At 41.9% G+C, this 14,920-nt stretch overlaps 1 protein-coding gene across 9 annotated transcripts in view; it reads right to left on the bottom strand.

Moving 5' to 3' along the window:
- Positions 1-14,920, bottom strand: part of LYPD6B (LY6/PLAUR domain containing 6B) — a 167,698-nt gene that overhangs the window by 19,835 nt on the left and 132,943 nt on the right. The window contains exon 4 of one of the 9 annotated variants that reach the window (XM_041739272.1): positions 2,875-2,933. The exons of the other annotated variants lie outside the window; for them this stretch is intronic. The gene's annotated coding sequence lies outside the window, so the exon portion shown is untranslated. The remainder of the gene's footprint in view (positions 1-2,874; positions 2,934-14,920) is intronic. 9 annotated transcript variants of the gene reach the window in all.

The following is a 14,920-nucleotide window of genomic DNA, read 5'->3' as shown; positions in this document are numbered from 1 at the left end:
ATCTTTCTTCTGTGCTAGGGTCTTATGACACTGACCACTGTTTATAGGGCCCCCACTAGCTCAATTTCGTTCTTGATTCTACAGCTAAAAACGTATCGCACAAGTAAATAACATGTTCGTGGATATCATTCTGAAAACAGGAAGAGATTTTAGAAAACAACAATAAACTGCATGCTATGGCAAAAGAATATGGTGCTGACTTTTGCATAGTCACAAAATCCGGGACAGATTATTCAACGAACTCTCTGGAAGCTGACAAGCTTATAAAAGCAATCCTAATAAAATATTTCTGCATTCTGCATATATAACAAAGTTATAGCATGTCACTTGCTCTATAAATTGTCACTATTACCGCTTGGAGCAGAAGGAAATGTACATATATAAAGATATATATGTGCATGATTTCATATTCCCAGAGGAAACTGAAAAATTATGTGCATTAAATAGTGTTTTAATTGCAACATGAAAAACTGCATTTAAGCAATAGTTCATGATCCCACAAGGGTAAAGTCACATGTAAATGCTGTCTAGTATAACGGGGAAAGAATGGCCTTTGTAGACACTCCGGCCTGGGTGCAAATTCTGACCCCATCACTGGCTGGATCTACTATCTTGAAGCCAATCCCTCTAATCGTCTGAGACTCAGTTTCCCTATCAGTAAAACAGAGATATTAAATATCTGTTTTGCATAAAAGTAGAGAATAAATAAGTCCCTTACCCATTGCTATTGTTGTCAAATTATTAAATCAATTAGGAAGCTAAATGTAGAGATCTAGGGTTGGTTCCTCTATGGATTAGCTGCTGGCAAATATCATTAAGAGTATGTAACACTTATTCGATTTAAGACTGAAATCCAATAAACATTTTTTCAGCTCTCAAATTCCGTGATTGTCTGAGCATATATGAGCGAAGGATGTGAAATTCCTCTGAAGACCAATTTTAGGAAAAGTATTCTAGAATATATGTGGAAACAATTGGCCTAAGCTTAGCATTTTCATTAATCTGTTTTCTGATAAATCTATATTCTTTGCCTGTACTTACATAGTAGGCAGTTGTTCTTACCATGTTTGCTGTCAAAAGCATGAAGCTCTGTGCTCTCATGTGTCCTTACCTGTACTTGCCACTCCTCTTTAAAGGCCTACTTCCAATATTGCTCATCTTTCAACCTTACTGTGTCTGCTCCAGCCCATGGGTTAGCTCTACTCTGAAAAAAGCTTGGGGTTCTTTTGGGGACATAAGACTGTATCCTTCTTTGCTTAGCACTGAGCTGGGCACAGCAAGTTCTCGTCCTTGCTTGTAGAAGAGCTGAAAGTTTCTGAAGGTCTCACACAATTGCAGGCATTATCAGTAAAAATAAATTGGAAAAAAACACAACTTTTTCATCTTCTCTACCAGTAGCATTCCCATTTCAATTGTTTGTGTAGATTTTAGGTAAACCCTGTGGAAATTATGAGAACTCTCTTTTCAGCAACTGAAGGTCTACCCAACTATGAACTAGTGTATTCACGTGTTGTTCGACACATACGATGTCAAGCTTAAAAAAAGGCTACGATCACATCTTCCCGAGCTATCCTCGCAGGACAGAAGGGAAATGAACCCTGCCAGGCTTTCATCTTTTGCCCCTCCAGACCCACCCGCCATCCCCCTCCACCCTGTTCTGTGTCCTGCAAAGCCAAGCTACAAAGACCACTCTCACAGCTCTTTTTTTCTGCAGGCTTCCAATTGGGTTTGGCTAATAGCAGAAACTGGCAGGTTAGAGGATGGGAAGAAATTGAGACTAGGATACCTGTTCCCTTGATTCACATCCTGCCTGGCTGTTATCACACCTCTCAGCTCCTGTCTAGTACCTGATTCCACAGCTACCTTCTCCTGGGTTCTGATAGCCATTCTCTCTCCTTGCCCTTGTCCTGTAAGCCTGCAGAATAGAATTAACTCTTCTCTGTTACTACCTCTGCGGTCTGGTACTATCTCTTGCTGGTTTTCCTAAATCTAGCCATACCACTATGAACAGTGCTCTATTAATTCTCTCAAATCACACCAGTCTGAATATGCCCTTGAATATGCCATCTTCCTACCAGGTGCCTGCCAGGACCCTGGCTGAGCCTTGAATCTAGTCTTAAAATACCAGGAATCACTTTGGACCAAAGCATCAAGGCTTATTGTTATAGCAGACTTATCATAGAAACAGCTATAGTGAATAAACAGTCCCCCTTTACTAGCAAATATTACTATTGCCTTATGGTAAAGCAACAGTTGAATTTATGCTACAAACCATCTCAAGGTGAGAATGAAGACTATAGAAAGAAAATGAGATTACACAGAAGCTAAATCTAGAAGGTTATAATCTCGTACAAATATCACAAGCCCACCAAAACTCAGCTTTATCTGTTCCCACTGTCATTGAAGAGTATCATTAAGTAAGTAGAGAGATGGACAAATTCTTGAACTTCAATAAAAGAGCTGAGAAAACAGAACACATACTGTTATGGACATAGTACTAAAGCCCACTGAAGCTTTCGTATATTCGGGTTGCACCCTCTTACTGCAATAGAGTACCTATAAATATAAATATCTGCACAGAGATGTAAGTTTTCAAAAATATAATAAATCCACTGTAAACTGGAATCCCATATTAATGCAATGGTGCTTTGCCCTGTAGTCTGCTCTTCCTAAGATCTTATATTTTTAGAACCAACACTAGTTTGTATAGGGCAATAGGCTTCTCACTGAAGAAATGTTCTCGACCTGCCCCCTTTGGTTAGGTTTCTGGTTACTCATCTGCAATCCCAAACCTTCCTACTGGGATAATGTTTTTGGTAGCCTCATTTGCCCCAAATGCCCCGTACTTCACCTTCCAAGATTACTCATACCCACCTTTCTTAATTTTCTTTCCTCCTCCTCTTCCATTCCCTGCTACCCTCACTCAAGGACAACTGAAAGAGGGTGGAAAAAAAAAGTTCAGCTCAAAATGTACATTGAGATCTCATCCATATTCTGTACCAATTTCCAGACCATAAAACTCCTTACTGGCAGAGAAAGTGTTCTGTGATAATGCCTAAATAGTCCCTTTTACCTTGTACTTAAAATAAAGCACACCTGAGTGCAGGTTTTAAAACAGTGGCTTACAACGACAGAAGTCAAAAGAGGCCAAAAAAGGGAGTCTTCCTTTTAGCAGTTCCATCTTGTTAGTGGACCCAAAGGCCCCCTTCACTGAAAGCACCTAAGTGAGAAGACGTGCTTAAGGATGTGGTAAGAGTGGCATCTGTAAGATGAGGGAGTAAGGAAGCACTGATGACCCTATTTCATCCCTTCCAGTATGCCAGAAGGTGCAGCCCCCTGGAACTGACGCCCAGTCACACTACTGATGGCAAAGATGACAGACTTCTAGCCCAGAGTTGCGGTTCTGGGCTATCGTATCCACCGTAGGTAATAACCACTCACAGCAAGTACAGTGCCTGCCCTTCAGGCTTATCACTCCTGCGTAGCCCAATCCCCACCCCCTCCCAGCCCCCACCATGATTGCCCAGTATTTAAGCAGTTAATAAACTGCTTGAATAAATGCTTGAATCAGGTTGACTTTAACCCATTAATTCAGTTTGCAAGGTCCACTTCCTTAACTCTGAGACAGACTGATTTCTACTTCCCCTCAGCTGTCAGTGTTTGGGCAGCAGGTGGTTACCCTAGCTCATGGCTGTGTAGCCTCAAATTAGCAACTATACCCTATGACTCATCTTCAAAGAACTTTCCTGTCTGAAACTAGTTCATCTTCCCCACATGTCCTTGTGAGGTAAGTGCCCTGTGCTCATCTGCAGGTTATAAATGAGGAAATCGGAGATGAGAAGGTTACGGGCTGTGCCAAAGGTTATTAAGGGTGTCTGCTGGGGAATGAAGTCATAATGCAGTGATCCAGGCCTTTCCCCCATGCTTTGACCACCTTATTCTCTGGGCTTCTATGAAGGTATAAACAGAGTCTAGTAGATATGTGCTTTGACCACCTTAGCATTCTTTGGGCTTCTATGAAGGTGTAGACAGAGTCTAGTAGATATGTGCATTTCAAAGGGGGGAAATAATTATGATTTGGTCCTGCTAAATAAATACTTTGGATATCTTTCTGAGGAGAACTCATATTAGAAGTTATCTCACTCATATCATTTCCAGCAAAGATATCTTGTTAGATAGATTCAGTACTGTCTTCTAGAAAGAAAGCTTAGAAGATACATCTTCACTGCTCTTCCTGGGAAATGTATGAAGAGGCTCATCCTTGGACCCTCAGGGACACAAATCAGCACCCAGGCCACTTTGGTGTTCAGGTCACTGCCAGTCCAGGCCTGTGAAGTGTCCATAGCAGAATTACAGCATGGCACGGTCTCCTTTACACACTTCACCCAGGCTGTTGACGCTTCGCAACACATTTCTGGTCTCTGATCAGCTCCCCGGAGCGCGCATACAGCAGTATTTCAACCTTCTCTATTATTAGCCTTCCTGACTTTGCCAAAGAAAACCAGGATTGGCTAGTTACCAGGGCAAAGCTTCAACCATCAAAACCATGTCCTTTTTCCCTTCTGGGTTCCTCTTCCTCCTCCCACCTTTTAGATGAGGACCTGCCCTGAGTTTCATGCCCTTACGTAATTACTATTTACCTTGCTATAGTATGTAATTACCATTACTCTTCTTAGGGACTACATTCACTCTCACACATTCAACTCCCATGCCTTGTCAATTCCTAAATCAGGCCCATCCCTGACCTGAGGAGGCTGGACTACCAACTATAATTTTCTGCCATTTTTATATAGCATGAGTTGGAGTAGATGACTATTTCTCTTAGAGAATGACTCCTCCCAACAGACATTAAAAGATTGCTGCAATAATTAAAACATAGTTGCGGGGATCCCTGGGTGGCTCAGCGGTTTGGCGCCTGCCTTTGGCCCAGGGTGTGATCCTGGAGTCCTGGGTTCGAGTCCCATGTCGGGCTTCCTGGATGGAGCCTGCTTCTCCTGTGTCTGTGTCTCTGCCTGCCTCTCTCTCTCTCTCTTTCTCTCTCTCTGTCTCTTATGAATTAGTAAATAAAATCTTAAAAAAAAACAAAAAAACAAAACATAGTTGCACATGAGTAGACAAATGAAACAGAACAGAAAGTCCAGAAATAGACTCAAATACACATGGGAATTTGTTATATGGTAAAGGTGGCTCCTCAAACCAGTAAGATCAGATTTTACTCTAAGAAGTTGAATTGGGACAACTGGATAACCAGGGGGGAAAAAAGACTGGATACATACCTTATGCCACACACATAAAGCCATAAAAGTTCCACAAGAGAAAATTCTGAACACAGAACAGCATTAGATAATCATAAGGAATTACCGGGGTCATAGCATTTAGAGGTTACATTCTAAAAAGTCCTTATGTGTTATTGATATATACTGACATACTTAAAAAAATATTCCTAATTGATGAAGCTGGAGGATGGGTAGTTGAGGCTTATCATACTATTTTCTCTAATTTGTGTATGCTTAAAATTTCCCATAATAAAATGTTTTTTTTTAATACCAGAAGAAAATATGAGTGACTTCCTTGGATCAGGGGAAGGCCTTTCCAATTATTATTCAAAACCCAGAAGGCATATAATTAAAATGATAAATTCAATTACATTAAGCAATAAGTTCTACATGACCAAAAAATACCCTAAGAAACAGAAAACCTGGAAAAAATATCTTCAACTTATGTCATAGACAAAATAATGAAAATCTCACTAATATGGAAAGAGCTACTAGAAATCAATAAGAAAAGTAACCTAACATAAAAATAAGCAAAGAAAACTAGTAGATATTTCATAGGAAAACAAACAAAATAGTCTTGAAACACCAGGGGGAAAAAATAAGCATCTTTTCAAATACAAGCAGTGCAAACTAAAACTATACTTTATAACTTCAGATTTTGACTAGCCTGATAGGTAAAAATGTTTTCTAATGCTGTCTTTTAAGGAGACCATGGGAAATCAGTTGCTTTCATATACTGCTGGGAGAAAGGTGACTGCTTAGGAGCAACTTGGTAGCTATTAAAATATCAAGTGCATTTACCCTTAACCCAAAATCTCACTTCTTGGAATTTTTTCAATATACAGCCTGTACACATGAACAATGGCATACTGCCATGATGGTCATTGCAGCATTATAATAGCAAATGATTGGAAACAACCCATGTCCATCGGAAGTTGTGTGTATATATGCACACACACAAATATAATGCACATACACAATTAAATATAATATAGTCATTAAAAAAATGAGGATGTTCCCTATATATAGCCACCATGAAAAAAAGCTCTCGGGTACAAATACATATATGAATGGAGAAAGATACAGAGCTATGGATATAATTTAATTTTTTGTGAAGAGAAAATAGAATAAAAATTACTCTATATATTTACTTATATATGCATAAATACACTCAGCAACAATACACAGGAAATGAACAGAAGTGATGACCTATGGGTGAAGGAACAGGGTAAAAAAAATCACATAAAAGGACAGAAGAAGGAGGAAGATTTCTCAGAATGTATCTCATTTTACTGATTTATTGGCTTTTGACCCACATAAATAAAAATTTATTAAAACATACTTTTTAGAGAGGGAGGTGGGGGAGGGGCAGAGGGAGTGCAAGAGAGAGAGAATCTTAAGCAGCCTCCATGCCCAGCACAAAGGCCAACTCAGGGCTCTATTCACAACCCTGAGATCAGGACCAAATAGTAGATAATTACAAAATAGCATTTTTTATTTGGCTTTGAAATGAATCGTGTGGTGGTAGGCAACACAGTCATAGTGGTCTGCAAGACGAGCAGAGAACATAGATAAGGAAGAAAAGCCGAAGAGAAGCATTCTATCCATTTGAGTATCTTGTGATTGTTGACTATAAGCAAGATATCTTTTGCACTACAGGCCAATAGCGGCTAATGTTTTCATCTCCAAAGTCCATTTCTATTTTGCCTCGACCCTAGACCCCCAGATTCCACATTTAGAAGGAGTTATCTAAACTGTATGTAGAAGATAGTTATCCATTTTTAAGATTAAAAAAGTACAATTGCCATGAAAAGTGTCTGCCCCCCACAAGATAAATTACATTAACATGCTATACAATTTTGACAAATGTCAAAAAGAGTTTTTATACACTCATTAGCCCATGTTGTTTTGCTGCCCCTAAATGAACAATTTCTGTTAGGCTCTCTGAATCATTAGAAAGAGCTCATCTCCTGTGACTTCATTAGAGGTTCTAAGATTCTAGATTTTAGGCTTTCAAGTTGAAAAGAGGCAACAACCTGGGAAGCCCTCGCATCAAGGATTCATGGTAAGAGGGGTCTAGGACTCACTCCTGTAGGAAAGGAAGCGATGGCTCCTTGTGCCCTTCTAGCGAGGGGGAATTTCCTGCTATTTGGCTGAGTGACCAGCTATATATTTTGCCATACCTGGGCTATTTCTCAGGATTTTGGTGATTTTACATGTAATCAAGCGTCAAAAGTTAGTGCTAACATTGGGCAAGGCACTTCACATCCCGGTGCCTCAGTTTCCTCCTTGTAAAAAGGAGAGAACAATAATGACCTCAAGCGAGTAAATTAATACATCTCAAGCATTTAGAAGAGTGTCTGGAAGATAGTCTGAACTCAGTAAATATTAGCTACTTACATGTGGCATCTTAGAGATATCTTTAAAACTCGCTCTTCCTGGGATCCCTGGGTGGCGCAGCGGTTTGGCGCCTGCCTTTGGCCCAGGGCGCGATCCTGGAGACCCAGGATCGAATCCCACATCGGGCTCCCGGTGCATAGAGCCTGCTTCTCCCTCTGCCTGTGTCTCTGCCTCTCTCTCTCTCTGTGACTATCATAAATAAAAAATTTAAAAAAAAAATTAAAAAAAAATAAAAATAAAAATAAAACTCGCTCTTCCAAGCCAGGCTTCCAGGGCTACCTCCTGAGAAGTTCCAGAACACATCCTCTGTCACCGTTTTCCTTAGACTAATTAGCTATGGTACAAATGGAAATTACTCTCATAACTTCAACTTCACCAGTGTTGAATGATTTACATAATCCTGTAGCTAGGAGGTCCCACAACTGCATTCCTTTCTTTGGCAAATGTGTACACTTTCCTCCTAAGGCGGTATTTGCTCACGTCTTGTCTGAGAAATGACTCCAGGCTAGGGTTAGGTGGAGAAGGCCAACGCTTTCCCCACCCTCTGTGCAAGGGCCTAAAACACGAGGTGCAGAGGAAGACACTGCCCACAGACTAGGGCAGGACCAACGGGTCATGGCCCTGGGTGGGGCCTATTTACAAATGAGAGAGCTGTGATGCAGTTAGGACTTTCCCGTAACATCTAGCCCCGCTAAGCCTCTGTTCTCCATCACACACTCTCATCACAAGGGGATATTAAATTGCCGCGCTCTGGAGGTATTGGAGAAAAGTGTGTTTATAATCAGTAGTGACTCTCTCTCTCCTACAGGGTCTCCTGTTGACACAATCCAAACAGGAGAGCAAAGGAACTGGTAATCTGCTCCTTATACTTTATTCATTTAAAATGCACAGTAATTTAATATAATAAAATAATCCAATTTATGGACTCTAAATGAGCTAACTACTTTTATTCAGTTATTCAATCAATATTTATGGAGCACCTACCATGTGCCAGGCACCACTTGGTTCACAGCCATAGCTTCGGTCCCTAAAACAAAGCTCCTGCTCTCAGACATAGGACTTTCCAGTGACTTGCCGATGCTTTTCTCCATGTGTCCTGATGCAGGATAATTTCCTTTCCTAAGCTAACATTTACTGGACGCTTATGGGTGTCAGGCACCTAACATCATTAGTTCATGTAATTCTTACAACAACCCTGTGAGGAAGGTACAGTTATCAGCCCCACTTTATAGACAAGGAATGTGAAGTTTAATAAGAGGATAAGTAACTTGCCCAAGACTACAAAGTTAGCAAATCATGGATAGACTATAAATTAGGTTCCAATTTCAAACTTCTCCATTTTAATCCCTACACGATGGTGCCTTCAAAACTTCTTAAACAAAGCTTGCTATGATGGATTTCTAAAATAGTCTCTTCTGTGTTTTTCTTGTTTGGTTTGCTAAGTTGTTTTTTTGTTTTGTTTTGTCTTGTTTTGTTTTGCTTCTTCTGTACAATGCCTTTCTAACATCTAGAAAATGATCATTTAAAAGCAACTGTATCAAGTCATAGGACCATGGCAGAGGAGGCTAAGAAATAACAGCCAGTTGTACATAAATATTTAAATATATGCACTCCACTCCACTTAGTGCATTATTCAGATTCTGGGCTTACACGAAAAGGTTTCCAGAACTTACCAGCTGCTTCCTTTTGTGATCTCAATGATTCCCGCCCAGACAAGACTCAAAGGACCCATTTTCCAAATCAGCCTCCTCGTATTGACACCTGGTCATTGATGTCATTCTCCTCTCCTGCCAATCCTAAACTGATGAGGGAGGAGAATTTGAATTGTCTCTCCCTAATTGCTTCCTTTCCTTTTCCCCAAACCTTGCATTTTTTTTTCTTCCCGTAGAACTCCCTAAACCAAAAGCATAGTCTGGTGAAGTGAGTGTGATTAAGCAAATTAAGAACCGGCTCAGGGAGTCACTGTAATTGCTCTAATCAGGGATACTTTCCCTGGCCCTGCTGGAGGGAAGCCCGGCCAGCCTAGAACATTCACTCCTTGTCAGTCGGTGGTGTGTCAGCAGATGGGAATCACTGCTTCTATTTTTCCAGGTTAATGTGAGATTAAGTATGGGGCTTTGAACCCTAATTATTCTCCTCAATGATTTCTTTTAATTGGTCTACCAAAAAATGTTTGGCTAATCCCTGAATGCTCCCGAAGCCCATGCATCACATTCTTTGATGGGAAGAAGAATGTGTGTGCAAAGGGTGGGGAAGGGGGGGCAGTTCCTATCTCCCTCTCTCACCAAATTCAAGCTCCTTGAAGGCAGGAGTCATCTTTCATCTCCAGCAATGGCTCGGCATGGAGCAGGCGTCCAAATGTTTGCTGAATATTACGGAACGCAGATAGGAGATGTGAAAGCCACATTTTCTCTCAAGGAGCATTTTATGAGACGATGAATTCAATAAGAGAAAAACACTGCATAGGGTATGCACGTATTACAGGCTACACTGAAGCGAGAATGTAGAAAAGACAGGACCGGGGCTCAGTACATACTTTACAGCAAACATCATCTGATTTCTCACTGTTAACTCAAAATAGCTACAGGTTTAAGGCTATATGATAAAGAGGCGGACATACAAACTGACACCAAATCAGGAGCTTCCTTCAGGAAAAAGGCAATGGCAGGAATAATCAACATTCTCACAAGCTTGATTTGGCTATGAAATGCTTCGGAGAAAAATCCAGAACCTCAGAAATCTGATAGCTACATAAGGGCTACAAGACGGTTGTATATTTAAATCTTGCCACCCGCTTAGGCTGTTGCTTGACTTTCTGCAGTTTTTGGCAACGGCAGCTCACAAAGCAGAGTTGAGAGAGCTGTCACAAGAATTCCTTTGGGTCTGGGTTCACTGGGCCCTGCAGACAAATCTAAGAAAATCTGGCAACGTTCTGCTGCAGCACGGCCACCCAATGTCATCCTCATTTACTCGGCTTCCTTTCGCATGGGTCATTACATGGAGCACTGGATTAGAAGATGTTATGTTTTGACATCATCAACCCATATTGATTTTAGGAGTGTTTTCTTAGCTGAGAAAGTATTAAACTTTTATTTTTTTTTAAAGACTTTATTTTTTTATTCGTGAGAGACACACACAGAGAGAGACACACACACACAGAGAGAGAGAGAGAGAGAGAGGCAGAGACACAGGCAGAGGGAGAAGCAGGCTCCATGCAGGGAGCCTGATGTGGGACTCGATCCCCGGTCCCCAGGATCACACCCTGGGCTGCAGGCGGCACTAAACCGCTGCACCACCGGGGCTGCCCGGTATTAAACTTTTAAAATGGAAAATGTGTGTATACACACACACACACACACACACACACACACACACACACACACACACACCTCTTTTATTCATTTAAGAAGCATTCTTGAACACCTACTGTGCACCACATACGGGACCAGAAACAAAAGTTTAAGACATGGTCCATGCCCTAAAGCATTTTGGATACCGTGATGGAAGCAGCCCATGTACAAACAGCAAACGTGGGCTTGTTGCTATGGAAACAATGGATTACAGCGTGTTACTAATTCCTCCACCCTTACTTAAAAAAAGATTTGAAAGAGAGAGTGAGCATGTCTGAGTGGGGGAGGGGGGTGCAGAGGGCGAGGAAGAAACTCAAGCAGACGCCCCACTGAGTGTAGAGCCCAACTCAGGGCTCCACCTCACAATCCTGAGCTCACAACCTGGGCTGAAATCAAGAGTAGGGCCCTCAACCTACTGCACCAACTGGGGGCCCCCACCTTTACTTTTCTAAAATGCTAGTGATTCCTGTAGCTTGCCGTAGGTAGAGAAACATACTAATTGCACTGAGACCACGCAGGGAGGACCCCAGAAATAAGCAAATCTGGAACGAACAGATCTACACACATTTAGTTTGGCCAAGTAGAGGAAATGCCTCAGGAAACACTTTTTTTTTCTCAAAAAAAAGAAGAAAAAAAAAAAACCCCAGCACTTTGGCTGAGACTTTCCACAGATCTCCCCAGAATAAGTGGATGGGCGCAGATGAGCGCTTGGGCTCGTAGCACTGAGCGGGTATCGTGTTGAGGCTCTGTCTCCAGATCCAAAACTAGGAACTGGGCAGCCTGGTGCTTTGGGGATTTCCAACAAATTCATAGCTCCCACGTCCCCATTCTTGGTTCAGCAATTTCACCCACCAACAAGTTCGGTTCTCCCAGAAGCATACAGTCCACTAGATAAGTCAAGCTTGGAGGGGGAAAATCACGTTTTACTGATCACCAGCTTACCCCAAATTAAATCTCCAGTATAGTAAGATGATGTGCCTGGCCTGCCCCTGCTCCCCTCAGGGTTTATCACAGCACGCTCACCTTACCTTCCTGAAGGCATTCCACTTATCCAAGAAAGAAAAAAAAAGGTATCTTTCCCTATGACTCCGATAATCTTGACTTACATGAAGAAGTATCTGCCACCCACTCACCGAGACACGATGAGCACTCACGCTGACAATGAACATAACACAACAATTTATTTTCTGGGAATATATTGGACTAGGAAAACGTTGGATGCGACATGCTGTGAGCTGCTAAAAAACAGCACGTGAAGCCTGCCAAGGGCTCTTTGGCTATTTGGGACAGATGCAGCCTCCTTGGCGGATCCCGGTGTTCTGATAGCCCAGGTGGCAATCCTCACTCACTGGAACTTTCTTTCTATGCACTGTGAGCATCTGGAGTTTTTCAAAGGCTGTGCTGACCAAGGACTAATGGCCAGACTCATTACAACTGGTCCCAGAGATGCCTGGGGGGCTCAGCGGTTGAGCACCTGCCTTTGGCCCAGGGAGTGACCCTGGGTCCCAGGACCCAGTCCCACATCAGCCTCCCTGCATGGAGCCTGTTTCTCCCTCTGCCTGTGTCTCTCTGCCTCTCTTCTCTCTCTCTCTCTCTCTCTCTCTCTCTCTCTCTCTCTCTGTCTCTCATGAATAAATAAATTAAAAAAAAAAAAAAACTGGTCCCAGAAGAGACTTCTGCCTTGAGTCAATCTTCTAAGAGAGCATCCCACATGGAGAACATATTGACCTGCTGCTAAGGCCTTCCATATCCAAGCTAAATCCTTAGACTTTCCATCTTGTCTTGGGACAATGCCAGGATCCCAATGTCCTTCTGATAATTAAGTGACCTCTCCTGCCCACACACCAAAAATGGCTAGTTCTTGGAAAATATCAGAGATCAAAATTCCTTTAAGCAAATCCACGTGAACTACCTAATATGTGATAACTGCTGTAAAGCTGTATCGACGTCAAATTTTAAATTTAAGAAAGTTCTTTGACCCAAAGAACTGGCCAGAAGGGCCATCACGCATGAAAGGACTGCAGTGAGCACAGGGCCGAGTTGGATCAATAATTAAAACAAGTGCTAAAGGAATGCCACATACGCACTATTATGTAGAAACAAAACGTGAAAGATGAGTCTTTGATTAGATAAAGTGCATTCACATATAATTCCTTTTTTGATTCTGACAACTGCATGGTGAGATAGGCAAGGGAGATGTTACTTTACTAATGCCATTTTACAGATGTGGAAACTGGGACCCAAAGAGGCTTAGCCAAGGGCATCTTGCAAATAAGTTGGAAAATTCCAGGGAGTGGTCCTAGCACGGTCTCCGTGTTGTGTAATTTTGTTGCCACACCTGCCATGCCGCCTCCTTGCCAAGCACCAGGGGAGGGAGAAGAGGGAGCGTGGAAGGATGTGAAGGGTGAGCTATAGGGGTTACAGGTAGGCAACCAGAAGGATGATGGGTCTTTACAGGGAAAGGAAGAGAGACAGAGCAGGACCACAGCCTTGAAGGCAGAGCCTGGGGAGAGAATGAGTTACTGAAATGGAATATATACTAGAAGCAGTGGGGAATAGGGTTTGAGAGGAAAATAAATAATCATGGAACTTTCAGAAGATCGGTATCAGCAGCTGAGTTTTGGTCTTTCAGACAATGGGGCTATTTTTTGAAGGAGACAGACATGATAAATACAGAGGTAAGAGAGCTGATATGGTGTTTGTACAGTAGAGGGTTAGAGGGGTAGAAGGTGGGGGGCAAAGAATCTGGGTTTCTGGAATCCAGGAGAGGGAGGATAGCAAAGGGCTGGCACAGTTCTGAAATGTGGGGATGGGTGTGCTTTACAGAATTCATCACCCACATTCGTTTGCACATCATTGACCAACAGCAAAGCTAAAAATACTCTGGTCATAAGGAGCAAGGCATATAAAAGAGGAGGATGATTGGTGCTTTCAATTTTATAATGGATTAAGTCATTTTAGGTTGGTTGACTCAAAATTTGTAAAATTCGCTGTCTTCAGGATTGACGGAGGTAAAATTACCCGTGTTTCTAGGCCTTATATTAGCGCAACTTTCTGCATTCTGTTGATCAAGTGAGCTGGAGGCGGCCCACAGGCCTGTTGCAGTTCCAACACACGAAGGGGATTTGAGGAGGGTAGGGGCAACTCTGGGCCCCTCACCCACACTTAAATGAGAATAGGTCAGATTGTGTAAAATTGCTTTTATTAGGATAGATCACAACATTTCATGTGGGTAAAGGGTTCCATAGTTTAAAACATCTGAAAAGCCCCTGATCTAGTTAAATCTCAGCCCAAACAGAGGAAAAAGCAGAAACAGGCCCCAGCAGTGCCTTTTCCAAGGTCACAGGGCAAGGAAGACCACCTGATTGGGCATTTTTGCACAGCAATGGAAACAATCAATCAAATGAAAAGGCAACCTACCCACGGAATGGGAGAAAACATTTGCAAACCAATGTCTGCTAAGAGATTAATATCCAAAATATATAAGCAACTCATACAACTCAATAGCAAAACACCAAATACTCCAATTAAAAAATTGCATCATTGGGGGAATACCAATCAAAACTGTAATGAGGTATCACCTCACCCCTGTAAGAATAGGTTTCCTCAGAAAGCAAGAGATAACCATCATAGGATCGGATGTGGAGAAAAGGGAACCCCGTTCACTGTTGGTGGAATGTAAATTGGCTCAGCCACTACAGAACAGTATGGAGGTTCCTCAAAAATTAAAAATAGAACTCCCATATGATCCAGTAATCCTACTTCTGGGAATATATTCAAAAGAAATGAAATCATTATCTTGAAGAGATATTTGTACTCCCACATTTATTGCAGCATTGTTCACCACAGCCAAGATACAGAAACAACCAAAGTGCCCATCAATGGATGAATGAA

Source organism: Vulpes lagopus, chromosome 24, assembly GCF_018345385.1.
Source record: "Vulpes lagopus strain Blue_001 chromosome 24, ASM1834538v1, whole genome shotgun sequence".
Lineage (NCBI taxonomy): Eukaryota > Metazoa > Chordata > Mammalia > Carnivora > Canidae > Vulpes > Vulpes lagopus.
The sequence above is the reverse complement of the archived record's forward strand: the minus strand, read 5'-3'. Positions and strand labels throughout refer to the sequence as shown.